Source organism: Anabrus simplex, chromosome 1, assembly GCF_040414725.1.
Source record: "Anabrus simplex isolate iqAnaSimp1 chromosome 1, ASM4041472v1, whole genome shotgun sequence".
NCBI classification, from domain to species: domain Eukaryota; kingdom Metazoa; phylum Arthropoda; class Insecta; order Orthoptera; family Tettigoniidae; genus Anabrus; species Anabrus simplex.
The window spans coordinates 1,793,698,502-1,793,723,333 of record NC_090265.1 but is presented as its reverse complement, the minus strand read 5'-3'; positions in this window follow the sequence as shown (position 1 = coordinate 1,793,723,333).

The following is a 24,832-nucleotide window of genomic DNA, read 5'->3' as shown; positions in this document are numbered from 1 at the left end:
TGGAAAGGGGATCACAGTCCAAGGAGTGGAAATCAAAACCTTGAGATTTGCCGATGATATTGTTATTTTATCTGAGACTGCAGAAGATCTCGAGAAGCTGCTGAATGGTATGGACGAAGTCTTAGGTAAGGAGTACAAGATGAAAATAAATAAGTCCAAAACCAAAGTAATTTAGTGCAGTCGAACGAAGGGAGAAGATGCAGGAAATATTAAATTAGGAAATGAAGTCTTAAAGGAAGTAGATGAATATTGTTACTTGGGTAGTAGAATAACTAACGATGGCAGAAGTAAGGAGGACATAAAATGCAGATTAGCACAAGCAAGAAAGAGCTATCTTAAGAAAAGAAATTTGCTCATTTCAAACATTGATATGGGAATTAGAAAGATGTTTTTGAAGACTTTTGTGTGGAACGTGGCATTGTGTGGAAGTGAAACATGGAAGATAACTAGCTCAAAAAGAAAGAGAATAGAAGCTTTTGAAATGAGGTTTTACAGAAGAATGCTGAAGGTGAGATGGATAGATCTAATCACAAATGAAGAGATACTGTATCGAATTGGCGAGAGGAGATCGATTTGGCTAAATTTGACGAGAAGAAGAGATAGAATGATAGGACACATCTTAAGATACCCAGGACTTTTTTTTTTTTTTTTTTTTTATTAGGGTTGTTTATAGTCGCTTTAACTCCAAGGTCTTATCGCGACTCTTACATATGATTACAGAATAATGGTAATAATAATATTGTAATTATAAAAATGTAAAGAAAAAAAATAAGTATAATGTAATTACATTTTGGAGTGCAAGCCAGTGTCTTTGAGGAAGTTGATGACTTGATGACTCAGTGCTGGAGAAGACAGTGTCAGTTCCATTCCTTTAGGTATGTTGTGGTGTTGGCGCCAATGGTCATACAGTTGACATTCTGAGATGATATGCTTGACAGTGAGAGAGCAGTTACATTTGCTGCAGGTGGGAGGTTGTTTCTTTTCTAGGAGATAGTTGTGGGTGATCTTCGTATGTCCTATCCTTAGTCGGGAGATTAAGACTTGTTCATGTCTGGTGAGGTTTTGGAGAGGATATGTTCTTGTAGATATCATTTTAATTTTTTGGAGGTTGCTAGTGGAAGTTTTAAGCCAGTTCATTTTCCATTGTTCGTGTAGTTTGATTTTGATATAAGCGATGATATCAGAATGTGGCGTAGCAATTTGACGGTCGTTGATTGGGAGACTAGTAGCTTCTTTTGCTGCTTGATCAACTGATTCATTGCCTGGTATTCCTCTGTGAGATGGGATCCACATAAAAATAACATTTTTTCCTGCGATCTTGATCTTGTGGTACAGCATTTGAATTTCTTTAACAAGTAGGTGTGTTGTTGATGGATTTTGTATTGAAGTTAATGCACTTTTGGAATCAGAGAATATTATGAATGAGTTGTTGTAGCTTGCTTTTGAAATATGAATCATGGCCTGTTTAAGAGCATACAGTTCACTTGTAAACACTGTAAAAAGATCTGGTAATCTGTATAGCTTACTATAGTCTTTATATTTCACTGCACAACCATTTCTCTCATTGAATTTTGATCCATCAGTATAAATTGCACTATATGATGAGTATCTATTACAAATTTCATTAAATAACTGTTGGAATTTTGCTGTGTCAGTTTGAGCTTTAAGATTGTTGTTCAATTCCCAGTTGACTGGAGGCAAATGAGTTTTCCATGGAGGGGTATCTAGTGAGTTGTGTGGAAATAAAATGGGTGGAAGGCTGAGGTTTATTTCTTTGAGAAGATTGAATATTCTGATGTTAAAGGGTTGGGGTTGAGATCCAGTTAGTTTTCCTTTATGTCTCTTTGAAATTAGGTGTTTTTTCAAGTGTTGGTTACTTGTACCAGCTATCTTGAGTGCGTATGTCAAACTCAGCTGTTTACGTCTGATTTCAAGTGGTGGTTCGTTGGCTTCAATCTCTATACTAGCTATGGGGCTGGTGCGGTGGGCTCCTAGGGCAATTCGAAGAGCTGAAGATTGGATGGTATCAAGGATCTTAAGAGTAGATGGTCTGGCAGAACAATATACTATACTGCCATAATCCAGTTTGGCTCTGATTGTGGCTCTGTATGTGTTCATTAGGACATGGTAGTCTGCTCCCCAGTTTTTTGCTGAGAGAATTTTCATGATATTCATTCTTCTTTGACACTCGTCTTTAAGATTTTTAAGGTATGGGGTCCAGGTGAGCTTGTTATCAAATAGAAGTCCTAGAATTTTAATAGTTTTAACTGATTCAATTTTATGGTCTTCCATATATAATTCAGGGTTAGCGATAGTATGTTTATTTTTGGAGAAGAGAATACATTTGGTTTTAGTTTTAGAAAATTTGAATCCTGTGGTTTTAGTCCAGTTTTGAATATTTACAATTGATTCTTGTAATAGGAGTTGAGTCGTTGTAATGTTTTTCCCTGGGCAGAAGATTATCAAATCGTCAGCAAAAAGGCAACACTTAACTGGTGAGTGGATGTTAGAGACTATACCATTAATTGCCACAAGAAACAGTGTTACACTGATAACTGATCCTTGTGGGACTCCATTGTTGATTACTACTTCCTTTGACAGCATTCCATTTACTCTAACTTGAATTCGGCGCATTTGGAGAAAATTATAAATGAAATATAGGATATTTCCAGATATATTATGTGTCATTAGAACTTTGATTACATAGTCTTTCCATACCATGTCATATGCCTTATTAATATCTAAACTGACTGCTATTAGGTGTTGGTTATTGAGAAACGCTTCCTGTATTTCAGATTCCAGACTTATCAAAGTGTCTGTTGTGGAGTGTGCTTTACGGAACCCGTTTTGCACATTACTGAAGAAGTTTATGTGCTAGAGATAACAGCGTAATCTTTTGTTGACTATTTTCTCCATGAGTTTACACATCGCATTAGTTAAAGCAATAGGGCGATAATTTTCTGCAATTGAGTTGTCTTTCCCTGGTTTGGGTATTGGAACTACAATGGCATTTCGCCATTGGTCAGGAAATGTCTTAGAGCTCCATATGTGGTTGAAAATGGCCAGAAGATAATTTATTGCACTTAGTGGAAGCTGTTTTAGAAATTCATAAGGGACTGTATCTGGGCCAGGACTAGATTTGCCACATTTGTCAAGTTCAGTAATTATTTCCTGTAGTTGAAAAGTATCGTTTAGATTATAGTTAGGGTCAGAGATAGCTTTCCTTAGATCAACGGATTCACTGGATTTCTTTGTATGGAGAAATTCAGGATCATAATTTTTGTCACTAGAGATCTCGGCAAATGTGTCAGCTAACTTATCAGCGATGTTTTGAGGTTTGTTTATGAAGGTTCCATCAACAGAGTTTCTGAGGGAAGTAATGTAGAAGTGATTATATTTGCCATTTATTCTTTGAAGTTTATTCCACATTTCCTTTTGTGGGGTTTGGGAACTTAGCGAGGAGACAAATGATAGCCATGAATTCTTTTTGCTGAGTTTAATTTCTTTTCGAGCGATTGCTCTATATTTCTGAAATTGGGCTTTATTTTCAGGTGTGGGTTTTCTTTTGTAGAGGTAGAAAGCACGATTCTTATTCTTAATAGCCTCCTTACAAGTGTCATTCCACCAAGGTACTTTTTTCTTAAAGGAGTTTGAGGTTACTTTTGGAACACTCATGTCTGCAGATTTAACAAGAACTTCTGTGAAATCTTGAACAATGATATTTATGTGCTTAGAAGGGAAATCATTTGGAGGGGTTAAGTCTTTTAAGTGGTTATTGACTGTCTGCCTAAATTTTGTCCAATCTGCCTTATTTAAGTTCCATTTGGAGTTGTTAATAAATGAGGAGTTGACAGAAGAATTTTCATTATTGATTAGTATCGGGAAGTGGTCACTATTTCCTTGGAGTGTTGAATAAACAGACCAGTTGAAAAGGGTTGCTACGTCCGGTGTGCAGATGGTTAGGTCTATACTACTACAGGTGCCGTGGGCTATGTCAAAGCGAGTTGGAGCAGTAGAGTTCATTAGAATTAAATCAAATTCATCAAGTATCTTTTCTATCTCTTTTCCTCTTGCATCAGAACTATGGCTACCCCATAACGTGTTGTGGCTGTTGAAGTCGCCTACTAGGATGAATGGTTTAGGTAGTTGGTGGATAAGGTTTCGTAGATCGTCACCTTGAAACAAATAACTGTTTGGAATATAAACATTGCAGATACATAGAGAAGGTGGTAGATGGACTGAAATTGCTACAGCTTCCAAATTAGTGTTAACAGTAATTTCCTTTGCATAGATATTGTTTTTGATATAAGTAGCTACTCCTCCACTCGCATGATTCACATTAGTTCTATTTTTGTGGTAGACACTGTAGAGTCTTAGATTGGCAGCAAAGTCGTTCTGAAAGTTTGTTTCTTGGAGACAGATAACAGATGGTTGGTGTTTGTTTATTAGGAGTTGTAGATATTCTAACTGTGATCGATAACTGTTAAGATTCCATTGGAGTAATGTTGCCATAATAATGATCAAAAGCAGAACGAGGTTTATCTCCATTGTTATACTGGGAAGGAATTGTCGTCGCTGGAATAGTCTGGCGTTACATTGATATGCGTTGGGTCTTCACTTTGACTGGCGGATTTCAGTAGTTTTTTTTACTATTCGAGTGCTTTTGTTTTTTATGCTTTTATCGGTATAGTAAGGATAGAGTTTTTGAAGGGCTTTAGCAAGACCTTCTAAGTCTTGTGTGTAGTTTGAAGCAATTTCTGATATGTCCTTGGCACCAACTGTATTTTCAAAGAAGGACTGGAGCTGTAGGTAGCTGAGGGGGAATATTGATGGGTCAGCTTCCAAAACTTGTTTTACTGGCAGGAGCATATCACTTATTGATTTTTGCGTGTCTGTCTTGGGTTTCTTGGAAGTGTGATTTGTCTTACGGTTTTCTATTTGTTCAGGAGAGGCCAGTATGGATTTGTTGCCATCAGGAGGATTTGGATTAGTTGTTTCACTGCTAGCTAGTGAAATTGGCCTTTTACATCCAGGAAAATTCACTGTTGTAGGGGTGGCGTGTGTTTCCATAGGCGCTGCAATTTCTCTCTCAATTTGAATTCTGGAGGAGGGAGGATCATTACAGACTTGGCTAAGTGCTAAGTCAGGGTTGGTCATTGAAGTGGCTTCTTGAGTAGGCCTATCTTTTGGGAGTGAGCTAGAAGAGCTAGAAGTACCGATGTCTGTTTTGGGGTTTTCGACCTGTGACTTTTGTGAAATCTCTTGGAGCTGAGGAAAATTATTGGAAGAGGATTCATCTTTTGGAAGTGATACGTTGTTAGGACAATCTTTGGCCAGATGTCCTTCGGTATGGCAAAGAAAACAAGTGGGTGAATCGGATGATAGGTAAATCCAGTAGTTTGTACCATCGTATTCGAGATGAAGGGATTCGGGGAGTTTATCAAAGTCTTCATTCTGAATGTACATTTGTCTTCGAAAGCTTAAAATGTGGGAGAATCCAGGAATTGACAAACCTGCTCTGATTGGGGTAATCCTAGACATGATTTTCACACCGAGTTTTAACAATTCCTCTTCAATAACATAGTTTGGGATCACAGGACAGACGTTGGATAATATAATACGCTTGTTTTTTGTTAGAAGGGGTCGTATTTCCAGTGATACATTGTTTATTAAGATCTTAGGGTTTGTCAATATCAGATCTTCGACATTTTTCTTACTAGAGAGAAAGATGCATATCCTTCCGTTCGATATACGTGAAACAAACCGAATGTTGCTAGGGGTTGTAAGTTTACCTATAGCTAGCACATAATCCTTGATACTGATCCCGTCATGAGATTCGATTACAATAGCTTGTTCTTTGGAGGGGTACGACTGTATTGCAGCAGAATAGCTTAACCTTGAATTACGTTCGTTACTAGGCCTACTTGTGACGGTTGTCATTTGGTTACCTGATGCACTGTTAGGATGTGGAGGGTTATTTACGGTGTTGTTATTATTATTTGTTGGCTTGCATGGTGTCTGTTGAGGAAAAATATCATTGATTTTTTCATTCATTGAATTCGATAAATGCCGACCTCTATCAAGAGAGGTGGCCATTTTGAGTGGGTCAGCAAAGGGTTTTAGGTTATCTCTATAGTTCGTCACTTCACACAAGGACCACGGAAATAATGTCAGGTATCTTACTTACAAGAATATAGTAGGTGATCTAAATATTTACTTCTGATCACTCTTACACTAATGTAACGATTATGAACATCTATTAAATTTGAAGGAAGTGTAGGTGGTATGAACGGTAGGGGTAGACCAAGGTATGAATATGACAAGCAGATTAGAGCAGATGTAGGATGCAGTAGTTACGTAGAAATGAAAAGGTTAGCACAGGATAGGGTGGCATGGATGGCTGCATCAAATCAGTCTATGGACTGATGACTCAAACAACAACCAAAACATGTCGTATGTTCGCATCGTGAAACTGTGACGCTGTGTTGTGCCGAATGTCGGACGGAGAAAACTGTCCTTTAATTAATCTCTCGTGGTAGAGTCCGTGGTGTGTGCGTGACTAATCTGAATAATTGTGAGGATAGAAGCTCGAGCAAGTAGCACGAAAGTCCGTGTAATATAATATAAACTAATTACAGGTCTACGTTATTGTGCTAAACGACGGCGTCATCGTTGTTAAGTACAGAGAAACAGACATACGAGACGGGGTTTAAAAAAACATAGGAACCCAATGTCACGTTAATATAATGTTATAAATGTTGAATTGTCAGATTCGTTTTGCTTATAGTGGTCAGTAGGATCCCTTTCATTTTAACTACTTGAGGTTATTTTGGAAGGAACAAGTAAGGATAATTGCATGAATTTTAGCCCATTTTTCTTAATTGCATGAGTATGTACTGGTGTTACTTGTAATCAGTATTGCTGATAGGAAAGGGGAGATAGTCTTTTAATTTTGGTGAGTTAATGTAGTAGCGTTCTTCTGAATTAATTTTTCTATATGAAACAGGATAATATGACGGTAGGATCTTCACTATTTCCCGTGGACAGTATTTTAAATGTGGGGATAGTAATAGCACTCTATTTATAATGTAAAGTTGTAGAGTTTATTGCATGTTATGTTGACAAGTGACTGCATGACCCGTGTGTGAAGAGTTCGTCGTGCCCGTGTTAGAAAAACCACCCTCCTAACATTAGCTAGGCCCCTGTGTAATTTTTTTGTATCTTTATTTTTAATTAAGTTAATTTATTTGGTTTGATATTAAATGCCGATTTACTGAAAGTAGATTCACTTGATTTTAAATATACATTCTTACATCTCTGTTTGAGGTAATGGTAAATGTTAGCCTGTGAGTTAGTGAAACCATGTTAACTATGCGATGGAAGGAACTGTGTCTGCACTCTGGCCTTCTGTTAGGTTGAAATATATTGAAATGATACAGCGGCGTGATATTGAGAAATATCTATAGGATATGATGAACGCCCGAGCTGATTTTAGCATGTTAATAAGTGCATCAGTGTTATTGCGTTAAAATAATGAGCCGTTGACGATGCATTGAGTATGCATTTATTAGTGGAGAAGTTTGTTTAAAGTAGGTTCTTTTCCTGTGTTGTGGGCGCTGTCCATATAGATTTATGGTGGTCTAGTCAAGGGATAGAGGCGTCTAAAAGGAAGGCAGGCTAGCCGAGATCTCTATACTGACTGTGAAGGAAAATGAGGGTTCTCAGACACAATATTCATCTTTTTGTAGTAGATGTATGTTTAATTGGTTTCCACATTTGTAACAAGTTATGATGAAATTAATGTAGGAATATTTAATTGTTACCCCTAATGATGTGATAGATGGGGTTTTGTTTAAAGGATACCTAATGAAGGTGGAAGCGTGGCCACCACTTCGAGCCTTGTGGGCACGATGACGATGGTTAGTCACACATCAACGTGTAAATAAAAAAATGCAACCATTATTTGTGTTACATGTTTTTCTCTTCCGGGTGTTAGAAGTGTTTGAATATGATGTTTAGATAATTATTGCTTTATTGAAGTTAGATTTCGTGAGAATCCATTGATAGTTTTGTTTAAGCTTAGCCTACAAGGAATACAAGGCCTGCCCAACAGCCACTCATAGCTGTCCGCCCTGTGGATGCTATATTTGCCGCCAGTGGCGGTACAATTCAACCTCATATGAACACCTCGGTTGGCGGTATTTCTACACGTTGTATGCTTACTGGTGACGTCGTTTGTTTTAAATACGTCAATTGTATTACAATGGTGTACTGTTGCGTACCGTTTTTGTAAAAGAGGCTGTAGAACTAAAGTTCCTGGAACTAGTTTCCATGAATTTCCTCCCCCTGTGGGTGGGAGCGGTAGAATAACACCCATGATATCCCCTGCCTGTCGTAAGAGGTGACTAAAAGGGACCTCAGAGGCTCTGAACTTTGGAGCGTGGGTTGGTGACCACGGGGCCCTTAGCTGAGTCCTGTCATTGCTTCCACTTACTTGTGCCAGGCTCCTCACTTTCATCTATCCTATCCGACCTCCCTTGGTCAACTCTTGTTCTTTTCCGACCCCGACGCTATTAGGTTTGCGAGGGCTAGGGAGTCGTTAATTTTCACGCCCTTCGTGGCCCTTGCCTTTCTTAGGCCGATACCTTCATTTTTCGAACTGTCGGGCCCCTTCCATTTTCCCTATGATTAGTGTTATGTGGAGGATGGTTGCCTAGTTATACTTCCTCTTAAAACAATAATCACCACCAACACCATCACCACGAATTTCCTTCCCAAGAACCAACTGGGGAATTACAGATGAAAGGAATAAGCAGACAAGGTATGGTACAGTAAATACGCAGACCATGTGACGGCAAAAATTAGGTTACTTATTATTATTGCTCCTGTTCTGATGATAATAATATTATCTTCGATATAAATCTCCTGGCCCGAGAGACGGTGTCACCGTCTAGGAAGCCCGCCTCCGTCTTCAGGGGATGAATGAAAATATTTAGTAGTTACAGTCATGATCCGTCAACATTAATATATTATTTGGGAAGATATATGCAATGCCAGACCCCATAGGTGTAATAACCATCGTATTTCACACAAATGTTGGAGTAGGTACCCCAGGACTTGAAGGCTCTCTCATAATTTCATTATTTCCGTGGTATACTCTACATGAAACTCACATTGAGAATTGCCAGTGTCGAAACTGTGATTTGAACCTTGGAATATTCGAAGAGTGCAGCTGCCCATTCTTATCACGGAGCGTAAGTTAATGTGCTCGTCTATGCAGGAGGAAGAGAGAAATATTTGTGGAACGTAAAGTGACATAATATATAAGTAGTTCCTTTTTACCTTTCTGTTTTTCGTGAAAAACAACCAGAAAAGGAATAAATGGTCTCCTATAAGCGTCTAAATGATTTTCTTGTTTTTTGGAACAAAATAAATAAAATGTGTCTTTTCCAACTTTTGCAACCGTTAATTTGTGAACAAAACGCACACGCGGATGAACCGGCAGCAACGAATCCTGAATTAGCAAGAAATTTTCAAACACAACTAGAAAGCATCGAAAAGGAAGCCGAAGGGGCACCATGCGTTTCTATGTCGAGTGTTGCAATGGCATATATTGGAGGGTATTTGGTGACAGTTGTCGAAGACCACATACCAAGTCGAGAGTACACCCAGAGTCCATCTCCACTAACGTCATTAATAAAAATCAAAGACAGAGGTGGTCTCAGGTATCCAAAGCCAAGTTTTGTTTCACTGCTGATGAAACTGGGGTTAGCAAAGGACAAAGGGATATCGGTAACGCTGGGCAGTCCAAAAATAGCACAAACATTAACCGAAATACTGCTGCCACATGTTGCTAAAAATCCTGTTCTACAGTGTGGGAAAAGTGATCATCCTGAGGAACAAAGAAGAATAATACTGCAGACGTTTCTGCGCCCCTCTGTCACTAACTCCGCTAATGACATGACGGATGAGTATAGCCGAGAAACTTCTTGAGAAGAAAACAATTTATGAGAAGAAAATATCAATGAAAATGGTTAAAGTCGTTCCTTTTCACTGAAAATCTACGGTGCGGTATGCCAGACATAAATTTCGACAGTTATGTGTGTTATCTGAAATGAAAATCCACAGCTGAATTGAACTCCTGCGGGTAAAAGGTGAACATTTATTATTTTGTACTTCATTCTGCTCAGTAACGTATATAATATGCAGGAAGTATAGTGTAGAGGTAAATTTGTGCTGGTTTCAACTCCCTTTAGCAATGCTAGTGAGTGCTGATTTGAGGTGGTATACTAACGCTGCAGTGGTCAAGACGCGCACTGCCAGGCGGACACTGTTTCTGAAGAGAGCACTGCGAATGAGCAGGCTTTGTATTCCTTGTAGGTTAAGGTTCAAGTGAAGGGGTTCTGACACTTGTGACAGTTGGTCATCAAATGTAATGATTCGTATTCACTTTTATTATTTGTGGGATTATGTTGCGATAACGTGGAATTTGTTTCTTGCTTTTCTTATTATATATTTTTTCATATAATTTGTCGTGCTATATTTAAACTAGGCGGCCACTCTAAGACTAATCTCAGAGTAAATCAGTGTTTTGAATATGCAAATGGGGAGTCTTCCCGGGGGAATATTTCGCATTCGCAAGGTCGTAACTTATCACTGTAAATAGTCTAATGTTTTATTATGATATTGTGAAAGGTAACTTTTTGTCGTATTCAACAGCTGAAATGAAACGTAGGGTCGATCAACAACAAAACCAGTCATACAAAGTTAAAGTTTTAGAAGGTTAATTCAACCTTCTTCAGAATGTTTGAATCGAATTAAGGAACACTCAAGTGCTTAATTAAAATATGTATGGATTGTTTTATCATTAAGTGAAATTCGACACTGTGATTTCAATAGTCCACGTAGAGACACTTGTGAAGGTGTGGACTGAAAGTTTACTTGATCATCAAGGTTGTAAAATGTTAAGTATATGTTGCTACGAGAGTGCATTAAACCTGTAGAAACTTTATTTCTTGCTTATCCTTGCCGATAATCGCATCCTTATCTGTTCCGTTCATTTTATGCATGTAAGATAGATTTAAGTTGGTTGTAATTTGTAGCCGTGGGCGCACCATGGCCGTGAGAGGCTTGTGCTCGTATCTCGGAACGGAAGGGTAGCGGTTGACCTCGCTATGTCATAAGGGAATTTGTCATCTTATGTGTTCGGATTAGTCATTTCAATCCAAATGAGGCGGCATTTGTCACTAGACAGGAAAGCTCCCTTGACTGTTAATTTCTGTGGCGCGTGGTCCCATGTGTTCATGACCCGGTCGGGGTAAAATTGGCGTCGTCACTTGGTCCTATGAGCTATGGGGGTTAATGGGACAGGTCGCAATATGTACACTTTTACTATAGCTACTGCCAGACTTCAATCTTAGGGATGTCCTGGCTCACGAATTCTCGAACGTAAACAAAATTTCATTTGTTTTACCTTAACTATTTAAAGTTTACACCACACCAGCTGATTAGCAATAAAGGCCATAAAATATAAGATTTTTCACAGACTGGCGAGTTCGTTTGCAAGGCAGAAGTAAATAGACACTTGTGAAATCTTAAAGCAGATATAAAAAGCAAGTATATTCTATTTTTCATTATGCGATAGTGTCCATTTAAGGGCAAATTTCTCTCTCAAGTGTCCCTTAGGTTCGTCGTTCCTGTAGAGTATGCTGGGAATAAAACACCATCTTTAAATCTAAAATAATCATACGAAAGGCTCCGTACTGACACACAAGGCAGGGATAATCTGTATGCTTATATTTTATTATATTTCTTTGGTTGGTGGCTGACGTAGAAGAGTAAAAGTAATTTTTTATCAACATCATTCTAATTTTTACTTCTCTGCAAGTATTAAGAGAAGTCGTAAAGCTCCAAATCGGCAAAATTTGACATTTTCACTGTTTTTCATTTTATTAAAGCGTGAATCATTTCGTTTAATGTGGCATTTGTTTCATTGAAATATTCGAAAATTTACTATTTCAAACAATTTATTAAAGATATTGGTGCACATCTATATCAAGACTTAGTGCTTGACAATAATGTATTTTAGTGTACCATTTGCCACCAAGGTAGACACCACATTTGCAAATAAAGAGATTTTGATTTTTGATTTTGAAGACATGTTTTGTGCAATGTATCACTGATTTTCACATGCCTCTAGATGGTTGCGATTTGCTGTGTTTTGAAGAGAAATATGTGTTTTATTAGTTGATCACCCTGCCTGACCTGCAATCGCAACACGCAGTGTTGTTTTGGCGGAGGATTTTGAATCTTCTATTCTTCTTTTACTTTTAAATGCAATTTTGCTCAAAATCACTTTTTCCGAAACAAATGCACCCTTTCCTCAGAAAATACTGTGTGCCATTTCATAAAATGTTTAACAAACGTTCGTGGTAGTAAAATCTACATTGGTTGACATTTCTGGAATATTATTTTTTATAATCAAATGCATACATACATCATAGACCGTTGTGCCTTTCAGCGTTCTGTGGACTTAAGAAACATGTGTTAAAATGTTCAAATATTCGTACGGTAGTTGAATCGTCGCTGGAGAGTAAAAACACGTATCAAACTTGACTATCTTGTAAAGTGCCTATGTTAATACAATTTTCAGTTAACGATTAGCTGAGTAGTTGGGGGAACATCCTTTGTTGTTTTGTAACTTCTGCTTGGTTGTTGAAACTGTCCCTGTTATTGTTGTTGAAGTAAAAGTTGAATGACACTATGGCCTTGTTTGTATGGCACAGTATCGTAAAAGGCGGATGTCTGAGGAAAAAGAAGAAAGAAGTAAATGAGAACTAACAGTAACAAATCAGAACCTCACAGTATTCCTCCACTTCAAATTTTTATGCGCTCTGTTCAACATTGTACAAATGCACTGCAGTCATCTGTGACCTGGATGCTAAGACGCTCTCTAAATATTAATGGGTTATATGTCATATAACCACGTCAGCTATTGCGAATGGGTTTAACGGCAGCTTTCATGTTGATTGCTGTTAAGATCCTTTGATTTATTTATTTACTGTGAACTGATAATGATTCCAAGGGAATAGAAGACAGTTTTCACTTAATAAATATTATGTATTATACATTGTGTTGAACATCCCTCAATTAATTCCTATTATATAATTTCATCTATCCCTGCTGCTTTATACCCTCCTGTTTTCCACTTCCTCAGGCATAAATTTACAAACATCATTTTCCTCCTTCCCATGAGATCCGTTGTTCGCGTCACCACCATGAAGATTTCTTTTTACGTTGAGAATATTTTCAAAATGTTCCCTTCATTTCTCCAGCGATTCCCTGGGATCTACTATACGTTCACCTGAATTTCACAAAACACTGTTCATTTCCGTTTTTCCCTCCCTTCATAAGATTCTTTGTTACCGTCCAGAAAGATTTCCCTGCTGCTTGACCTCGCCTTTCCAGGTTATTACCAAAATCTTCCCACGACTTCTTTTTGGATTCAACAACTATTTGTTCCGCTCTGTTTCCTTCATCTAGGTACAATTTCCTGTCTGCGTTGGCCCCTGTTTAGAGCCATTTCTGATAAGGTAGTGGTGGTGATTATTGTTTTAAGAGGAAGTACAACTAGGGAACCATCCTCTATATAACACTAATCAGAGGGGAAAATTGGAAGGGATCCGACACTTCGAAAAATGAAGTTATCGGCGAAAGGAAGACAAGGGCCACGAAGGGCGTGTAAATGAAAGACTCCCTTGGATTCGCAAACTTGATACCATCGGGGCCGAAAAGAACAAGAATTGACCAAGGGAGGTCGGATAGGACAGATGAGAGAAGCCTGACACAAGTAAATGGAACCATTGCCAGGACTCAGCTAGGGGCTCCGTGGTCGCCAACCCACGCTCCTAAGTTCAGAGTCCCTGGATCCCCTTTTAGTCGCCTCTTACGGCAGACAGGGGATACAGTGGGTGTTACTCTACGGCCCCCACCCAAAGGGCGACATTTCTGATAAGCCTTCTTTTTACGTTTACAAGCTTCTCCCAGTTCATCATTCCATCAATATGTTCTTTTTCCTCATCTTTACACACAGTTGTTCCTAGGCATTCCCTTGCTGTTTCTACTACAGCATCCCTGTATGCCATCCATTCTCTTTCTATATCCTGAACCTGCTTACTGTCTACTGTTCAAAACTTCTCATATCCATGTACTTCTGTCGAATTTCCTCGTCCTGAAGATTGTGTACCCTTGTTCGTTTGCAGGCAGATTTCATTTTCTCTATCCTAGGCGTAGAGATAATTAATTACCGATCAGATAGTGGTCTGTTTCATCGAAAAATTCCGGAAAATCCCGCACATTCCTAACAGATTTCCTGAATTTGAAGTCGGTTAAGACTTAGTCTATTATGGATCTGGTGCTTGAATAATGTTTTTTTAACTGCTATACCCATACTTTTACAGAAGTCCAGCAAACGCTTCCCATTCCCATTCCCATTCCCATTCCCATTCCCATTCCCATTCCCATTGGCTTCTAGATATTCCTCACATTTAGCGATCAACCTTTCGTATCCTTCCGTTCCATTTCCAACTCCCTAAGTGAAATCGCCCATTAACACTATCCTATCCTTGGTGTTGACCCTGACTACGACGTCACTCAATGCTTCATACAATTTGTCAATTTCATCCTCATTTGCACCCTCACATGGTGAATACATGGTTCTTGGTGTGGGTTACTGTAGTCACGTCCTAGTTCGTGAACCATGGCCTACGGCTGAGTGGCCTAGTAATTGGTCCTGAGATTCGGGGATACCAGTTGCTATGGAATGGGAGTGGGCATCTCGGACACATTCTGAGTCATGGCCCTCCTTGTGCTCAGGCTGCTACGGCTATACAATCCACCAGTGGCCCATAATCCATTAGAGGAGAGATACTCACTGGACTATGTGTAAGCAGGGTAGCATCGTGCTTCACAAATTTACCGAAGTCAGAACATTTTAAACAATCCTCGGACCTATGAGGTTAAGGGAGTCCCACTCCCATTTGACAGGCAGGGAAACAACTTGACGACCGAAATTCAATTCGATGGGGAGCTGTCAATATTAATGGGGCTTATGTAAGAAAGGAAGTAGAACTGGCTGAGTCAGCAAAGAGGATGGGTGTGCTAGGAGTAAGTGATATTCGGGTAAGTGGAGATAACGAGGAAGAGATAATAGATTATTAAGTGTACTTGACGGGTCTTAGAAAGGGAAGGGCAGTCTGGGATACCAGGAATACCACTGCACGCAATATATTTTCTGTTCATGATGATTATGTTTGTTTTTTAACACATTGAATGCCACGTCATTCATATATGAATGACACTTAACTTCGCGCTACTGCAGTGTCATCTCTATATGAATGAGTTGTACCAGGCTTCGTCATTCACATACGAACGCCGTTACGGTAAAATCAAATGGTAGCCTCAAAGTGTGGCCCACGGGTTAATTTTTGGTGTGCTTGATTTGGCCATACCTGTAATGGAATTGGGTATACCATGCTGAATACATTTGCTATTTATTCTAGTTGAAAACAAACGAAATATTTCAGCAAACACACTTGTTCTGAATTCTTCTTCTTCTTCTTCTTCTTTTATGACCACATAGGATCACTTTAGTCAGTCCGTCGTTCAGGTCTCTTTGAAGGGATTGTTCGGGCTTTGCGGTCCTCCCAGTACTTCTTCAGACGCTCCGATCTTCGTGCCCTTTCCTCAGTTGAAAATGTGCGTGTTGTTGGTTTGTTTTGTGTAAGGGTAAAGCGGAGGTTTGTATTCTTGAGTTTTGTATTCCATTTTATCTTATTTTTGGTGTCTTCTGTTGTAAGGCCTATTTCCTTCAGATCCTCTCTTACTTCTCTGATCCATTTACATCCTGTTGTGGTATTTTTTGAGACGAGATTGTGTTGTACTAGTTGTTTCAGAAGTCTCGAGTCCTGCATCCTCATGATATGTCCAAAGAATCCCAGTCTCCTCTTACGCATAGTATCTGTAATGGGTTCTAGCTCTTTGTACACGACTTTGTTAGGTATTAACCGCCACTGTCCATCTTTCTGATATTTTTTGTTGATACAGGTTCTTCCAATCCTCCTTTCAATTTTCTGAAGTCTGTCAGTCTTTGATTGTTTATTCAGGTAAAAGAGTGTTTCTGCTGCATATGTAGCTTCCGGTTTTATAACTGTGTTGTAGTGTTTTATTTTTGTATTTATTGATAGACATTTCTTTTTGTAGATATCCCATGTTAATTTTTGTGCTTTAGCTAATCTATTTGTTCTTACTTGGATTGAGATTTTTTCATTTAAGTTATGTGTTATTACTTCTCCAAGATATTTAAACTGAGTTACTATTTTGATTTTATTACCATTTATGGTGACTTCTTTTAGCTGTGTTGGTTTTTGGGGCATAATTTCTGTTTTTTCAAATGATATTTTGAGGCCAATTTTATTTGCAATGTTTTGAAGTTCTGATATCTGGGTTTTTGCTTCTTGTTCTGAATTATTATATGAATTATTACATTTTAAACGTATTCTAAATATCCTATAATATGTAATGATACCAGTGATGACCAGTGGCAGCCCTAGACTTATAAATTTTTCAATTTTAAAATTATTATTCAAGCTGGGGGCGCGCAGTCTGAACTAGAACCGTCTCTGGTAATGGTTTATTTTCATGTTTGTAGTATTTGAATTTGCCCTGTGCCTTGCTCAAAAATTTAAAAATGTCTAGTTATCTAAAAAACTGAATTAAAAGTTTGCAGTACAGAAATCACTGGAGCACAGAATTGGAACAGTCTAGACACAGCTGAGGCATGCCAGGACATGTCTTGCAATAGGTGTTGCATGTTTCCTCGCCTCAACCCTACCTCAGATAACCTTTCTCTGTGACGTCTCTCACTCATTTTTAACAAATGTTAATAAATTCTGAAAAGATAAAAAGAAAAGAACATTAAAAAGTGTCATTCATATATGAATGACATGGACATGGCCACCATATGTAAAAGAATGACTCCAAAATAACACAGGGCCACGTCATTCATATGTGCATGCCATTGAAAATAATGAAAATACGACCGTATAATTGTTGCAGGTGAAAATAAAATTCAAGGTAGCAATCCACATGCGCAAAATAATACAAATCACTTCAAAAATACATTTGGCTCCGGGGAAAGTTTTACGACCCAGACCTCGGCATTCAATGTGATAAAGAGGCCTTACAGCTAGGTCATCGGCCTACATAGTTTCTGTTAGGCACGTAAATGAACGAATGATGTGGGTAGATTTGGCAGCTGCAGGAATTAGAATTGTCTCAGTGTATACCGTAAAACATCTGCTGAAAAAATTAAAATTGTGCAGGATTTATAAATCATAAGTTTTTGTAGCAAAAATATTCTGGATCAGTGTATGCAAAAGATACGAGTTTATTAAGCAACCATCTTTCTATATTCAACGGCTACTGAGAAAAAGTTCATTTATTCAGCCATTTTAACATTGACGGGAGATAGCACTACGACTCCCCTTAAACAAAAATAAATACAGTTTCCTGCAATTTTATTATATTTATGTACAATTTGATGTAAAATTCACTTCATAACAAACCTTATTAAATAATACAGAAAGAATTATACAGTGACTGACGAAGGCTAGAGAAAACAACGTAAATGAACTTTGAAATCAGGAACTTGAGAGAAATTTCAAAGCGTTCTGGAAAAAGAAAAGCCATGAATTAAATATATATTTATCTATACAGTAGACATTCCAGAGAATAAATCAGAAAGAAAAATGCTGCTTGGATTCACAATAATTGTGGATATGAAGTACGAATATTTTGTTATACTTAGATATAAATCTATAGCCTTTCTGAACAAGTCGTTACCCAAAGCGAAGGTGGAGGCTAAGTAGTTACTTACAATATGAGGTTCACCTGGTTTTCTTAAATAGCAATGTTTGGGTTACAGTTTTAATTCGGATTGGGAGGCGGGAGTACTTCAGCTCTTACGCGTCCGATGGTTTCTTCTTTTTGAGTTTCGCCTCTAAAGCTCTTAATGCCGCTTCCTTCTCTAGCATCTCGGTCCTCTGCTTGGCTAAAGGAGTTTTGGTTCGATACCACTCATACAGCTTGTCCTGTTCTTCCTTACTTACGTACGGCTCTTCTATGATGGCTTGGAGTAGCTCCATCGCTGTTAAAGGTTCCCTCGGCAGCCTCAATATCCGATCGACAGTCATGTACTTCTTGACACATTCCTTTATGGATCCCAGAGAATAGCCTTGCGTCTCGCGGGCGAGAGCTGTTGTGGGGAAGTCGCGGTCGACCCCGTGGTACTTCATGAGCAGCTCGTTCCACAGCAGCTGTACAGTGCTGTAGTCTGCGCGGGGTAGCAGGATGAAACGATTGTACAACTTGATCATAGGAGGACGAGCGTCCCAGGGCGCCGATGTTATACCCAGTAGCAGAACCTGTAACATACAATCACTAACTTAGCCGCAAATCCTCGGCCTGAAAATTTATTTGATAAAATTGGCATAATCGAAGTCGTATTAAAATGCTTTATACTCGTAACTTTCCCTCTCGTGCATAAAATATAAACCGAAATTTACAATTCGCGGCTCTGGTAGTAAAGGGAAATTGTTCGGGCTTTGAGGGGATTGGTGGGGATGTTCTGAATAGAGGTCTTGGCGCATCACACACAAGAGAGCGACCGTTCACTCGAGTACGACATGAGCGAGCAAGAGGTACACACGTCCATTGCTCAGTGCATCATTATCCTCAATTTTCAGGTGAAATGGGGCACCAAAGCTGTGCACAGTTTGTGGACGCAAACCTTTCAGACGCCCAGGTGTATGAATGGCAACAACAATTGTTGGCAGGACGGGAAAGAGTGGAATATGAAGATGTCAGCGGACTAGCATCGCTGCAGACAACATTCAAGCTGCACATTACCTTATTGAAAAAGTCTCTAAAATTACTTCGCTCGTAGGAAAAAGCTTTGGAAGTGTTGAAGCCATCATCAATGATGAACTCGACCTTTGTTTGTCGTAGGCCTCTGAATCGCTACGAGGGGAAAGGATATAACTCTTTTGTGTCGCGTTGTGACTTTTGATGAAACTTGAGTTCATTATTACACCCCGGAGTTAAAACCAGCAAGCACGGAGTGGCGGGAACGAGGAGCAGCTGGGCCAGTTAAGGCCAAAATACGCCTTTCTGCTGGAAAGGTGGTGCAACTGCTTTCTGGGACAAATCGAGCAATTTGCGTGTGGATTTTCTGCAAGAAATAATGTACAGTCAATGCAGCCTATTACTGCCGTCTTTGGTCGAGACAAAAGCAGCATATCGCAAGAAAATTCACTGGCAACCGATCCGAGATATTCTTCTTCTGCACAATTACGCAAGGCGTAACACGAATAAAACCGGAGGAAATGCATTGGACACCTCAGGAACAACCCCCCCTTATGGTCAAGATTTGTCACCTTTGTCATCTTGCTTCTCTTTATCTCGAAATGTGTTCTCAGAAACTGAACTTGTAATAGGCCCAGACAACAAGGGAGAATTACAAATCTCTCGCAGAGGTGTACTTTTCAAAAATGAATCAGTATTTGCTTGAATACGTTTGAGCTCTTTATATTTTCTTGCCGATGAAACTGCATTACACGCGGCTTCGTGACGTTGAGCGTTGTAAGCGTTCTTGAACTATCTTCTACAATGCTTGCATTAAAAAGTTGTCCTACAAGATATCTCATGACGTCTCTTGTGATAGCCTCGCGGATTATTTTTCCCACACTCTTTGCTAGAAATGGGTTGTTCCTTGATGGACTTTATCTTCTGCTGACAGATTCTTCTTTAAAAGAAACAAACTAAATCCACTAGACGCCTGTTATTCTCTACTTATATAATCTAATACTAGCTGTTACCCACGGCATCGCTCGCGAGGATTTCGTAAGTTGATAAAAGTAATTGTTCCTCGGTACTGCACTAAGATATTATCTGAAAATCTCTAAAGTAAAAAGCTCACCGAAAAATTGCATTTCATTTAACCCAGAACCTATTTGTAAACCACATTTGTGGCATTCTCCATTGGGGCTAAGATGGCCAGGCTACTGGCTTAGCTAATTGTGGAACATGCGATATGTGAGAAACAATCCTCTTTAAGTAGAAAATAAGTGGGTTTCTTTACTTCTAAAGGAGATTCTAAATATCAATGTTCACGTCTGTAACATCTTAGTTTTTGATATATAAGTATCCTCACAAAGAGAATTCAACTCCGTCTTCACTTATTCTCGATCTCCAGCTTAGGTTGATTTTCCGAAAACAAAAAGTACGTGTTTCTTTATTCTTAATACCAATTTTCACGTATGTAACATGTTAAGTTTATGAGGTATACTGTAGATATACTCACTTTATAAACTGCCCCACTCCTTGGCTGAGTGGTCACTGTTGAGGCCTTCGCTTCACAGGCTTCCGGGTTCGATTCCGGACTGGGTCGGGGATTTTATTTGCGTGTGATTAATTCTTCTGGTTCGGGGACAGGTGGTTTGTGTTTGTTCCAATACTTTCCTCTTTATATTCACTCAACACACAACATTACCAACCATAACAGGAAAACGCAATCTTTTTTCTTTGCTAGTGGCTTTACATTCACCGACACAGAGAGGTCTTATGGCGACGATGGGATAGGAAAGGCCTAGGAGTTGGAAGGAAGTGGCCACGGCCTTAATTCAGGCACAGCTCCAGCATTTGCCTGCTGTGAAAATGGGAAACCGCGGAAAACCATCTTCATGGCCGCCGACAGTGGGATTCGAACCCACTATCTCCCGGATGTAAGCTCCAAGCAATAGTAATTACATCCTTACATATAGGGTTGAAGTCAGGAAGGGCATTCAGCCGTAAAACAGCGTCAAATCCACCAGTTGGCACCAGCGAACCCACAGGTGTGGGAAAAGCGGCAGAAGAAAAAATACTCATTTTAACAATTCACCCGCTTTTTATTATTCCACCCCCTTACGTGGATTTTCCATTAAAAAGTGCGTTCATTTATTTTTAAAGGAGATTCCAAGTAGCAATTTTAACGTCTGTAACATCTCCAGTTTCTGAGATATATGTATACTTATATAAAGAATTCAACTCCTTCCTTCTTTTCACCCCGCGCCCTCACCCCTTAAGTGGATTTTCTGAAAACCAAAATGTGTGTCCTTTTATTTTTAAATGAGATTCCAAATACCACTTTTCATGTCTGTAGCATGTTAGGTTTTTGTGATAAATTGCAGATAATCTCGCTGCTGTGAGAATACTGGAGCTGACATTGCCATGCTTACGGCAGTTCATTTCTTTATCCGATTCCTAGAGCAGGGGTAGTGTGGTGCCAATATCCCCATAACGGTTAGTTTTAAGGCCTTAAAACATGGTTTTCGGGCCCGTCGGGCTTACTGAGTTTTGTTCTTTGCGTCAAGGGTCTTAAACTGAGCTTTGTCTCCTCCTTGTACGACAAATTCGATATTTCGCCTATATTAGCCTAACACTTTTATATCTCCCCACGTCTACCCCCCCCCCCTTCGAATTGTTTTGAAAATAAAATACGGCCCATGTCCATCAGGGAAATGGATATTTACATTAGTAAAATAATTTTTTGAATCGGTGCAGTTGTTCCTGAGATTACCATTACATACAAACATACCGTACCTCTTTATTTATCAGTATAGATTAAGCTGTGTAGATTAGAAAAGTACCCTACAGTAGCTTCAGGACGAGAGGTCTTACCACGATGTGAACAGCTTGACGTTGACAGTAAACTAACACAAAAAACGTATAACCTATCTTATATACCTTATACAGGCTGGGGGGGGGGGGGAGATTAGCAGGGATAGTCAAGGAAGAGGGAAGGAAGCGGCCGAGGCTTTGTTCATTGGGGCAATATGTCGATATATGTCTGATGAAACTGAGCCTCCTGCCTCCACCTCCTTATCGGCTGCTCTTCCTTACGCCAGCCCGTAGTGGGGGGATTGAATCACCATGGCTTGTATTTTCTCTCTGTGATTGGAGGGCGATGGAGTAATGTACGTTTCGGAGCAACTTTCGTGATTTCATCTGGCATACATCAAAAAGTGCTAGAAACAACGTTTCGATCCGCCAAGTTTTGGAGTCTTAAATGCTAAGGAATCAAATATCTCGAAAACGATGCGTCCTAGAACAAAAGGGACAATTTCCGTGGCCCCTAACCATAAACACTCCAACTGATCTTGCTATCTAGAACACTATGGCATAAGTTATAAAGTGATAGGTCCAACGGTTCGGTTGCTACTTAGGCCATTTGGCACTTTGTCTGCCACAGAAATTGTATAGCTCTACCACCAAATGTTCCGCCAGAACAGTCTCCGTTGATAAACATAGATCTGTGAAGGAATGCCCGCATTCTAACATCATTGCTTCATATAACATCATCTACCATACCCACGGGGGATAGCTTACCGGACCCTCCAGCAGCAGACCTGAGTGCGCTGTAGTTCTCGAGTCGGCACCAAACTCCACGTTGTAAGGGGACTTAACATCTAGGTGGAGAATTTTGGGAGGTACAAAATGGTACTCTGCCCCCTTAAGATCATTTTTAAAGGGGGAAGGCACAAAAGGCCTTGCCCCCCAAAAGAAGGCGTCGTTGTGTTTTCAGTCTCTTTGCTCGGGATATCTTACTGCCCTTAAACGCGCAGTTGTCAATGGTGTGCTGTGATTGGTGCGAGGGATTGAATCAGAGGGAGGCTGTGTTTGTACACGCGCCACACTAATGAAGAACATGCAGATTGGTGTATGTTTGCTGCTTCTGCTCCCCCTGTGGGTGGGTGTGGTAGAACAACACCCACGGTATCCCGTGCCTGTCGTAAGAGGCGATTAAAAGTTGCTCGAGGAGCTCTGAACTTTGGAGCATGGGTTGGGATCCCCAACTGAGTCCTGGCATTGCTTCCACTTACTTGTGCCGGGCTCCTCAGTTTCATTTGTCCTATCCGACCTCCCTTGGTCAACTCTTGTTTTTCTCCGACCCTGACGGTATTGGAGCATTCGTGGCTTTTGTCCTTCTTCGGCCAAAACCTTCCATTCTTTCCCTCTTATCAGTGTTATAGTAGAAGATGGTTGCCCAGTCGTACTTCCCCTTAAAACAATGATCACCACCACCATCTTACGGCTTCTGCGATGTTAATGCTCTTGCTGTTGTTGAGGAATACCGTCAGCGCTTTCCGACACGTTGAATTCCTGATCGTAGAGTGTTTAACAGAGTTTTCAGCACATTGCCTGAAACAGGTATTCTTCCAAGATCGCTTTTTTCTTCTGAACGTGAAGTTCAACAGCCTATGCAGGAACAACAGCACATGCTTGTAATGATGCAGAGTAGGCCTACTGCCGGCACACAGAGAATTGCTGGCGAACACGTGTATGGCGAATATTACATGCGGAAAACTTGTATGCATTTCAAAACTTCCAAGTGGTTGGGTGGCGCGCATAGTGAGGGGCTTCGGATAGAACATGTTTAATGCATTTTTGGCCAATTTCGGTTATTACTGGTGTCCTTAGGTCCAGAACATACAGTACGCGAACGTCTGTATCAGACTCACTTTGTTAAACGGCTGTTAAATATGAGGTTCCCCTGCAAAACCTGCTTAATGCACCTGCAAATGAGGAGCCATCTCTCAGGATTTGTTGAAGAACTACAGTACAATGAAAATATCAGCTACATTTTCACAGACATTACAGGCAGTATTACGGAGCATATTAGTACGAGGTTGTTAAATTTTAGACCACTATCTACGAGTCGCAAGAATTCCAGGAGTAGAATCTCAAACCCAGAGCCATGGAAAAGAGCCTAGCAGTCAGACAGAAGTATGGAGAAAATATTTTTCTTTTTTGTCAGGAATATCTGTTTCAGTAGCAAAAATCGAGAACGTGAAGATGCTACTGAAAAAGCACTTCGGGGATTCATGGAAGGATGTACCTGATTTGTCATATTACGAATGTGTGGTGGATGAAGAGAGAGGAAATTTGCAAGGTGATATCTGAACTACGAGGCTCAGAGACGGGTTCTAACATTAGTACACAGTTTGTTTAAAGTGATCCATAGTGCATAATAGTTGAAATAAAACAGCTTGAAAACAGCATCCAGTTTTGAAGTGCCGTTCATTGTGCAATTATCACTATCGTCTATGCATGTACAAGTCGATTTTAAATAATATAGAAACAAAATTAGTATTTAAAAATTATTTTTGAAATGATTAGTATGGACTCCGTAGAAAAATCTGCCTAATGTAAAAACAAAATATGAATTTCCATCGATTCATTACAACTAATCTCATAACACATAAAGTGAATACAGAACGAAAGTAATACAAATAATAAAACACGAGAAAACACGTTTACTATTAACGGTTATTCCGCCATACATTTTTCTCGTTTTTCTCAAAACTATAAATTATACATTTGGGAGGTTTTGCACCGGAGTCCCGTGTGTTCGATGTCGGAAACCATTCAGAAGAGAGCAAACGTTCCTGTCATATCCCTGAATAGTGACCATTCCTCTTGGTTTATAATTGTAACAATTTAATTTAAAAGGCCTGATCTATACGATATGATTTTACCTGGTCTTCTGGATTGATGCCCTTAACCAACTTGGGTAGCTGCTTGGCAAGTCTCTTCGGTTCAGTACGTCGTTCATCCCGAGGGACCTTCTTATAAAAAGGCTTCTCAGCTCCATCAATGAAGAGGACGCTCGGCTGAAGTATTCTTGACATCTTTTCGATGAGATGGACCAACATCTTGAGGCCATCTTTTCCAG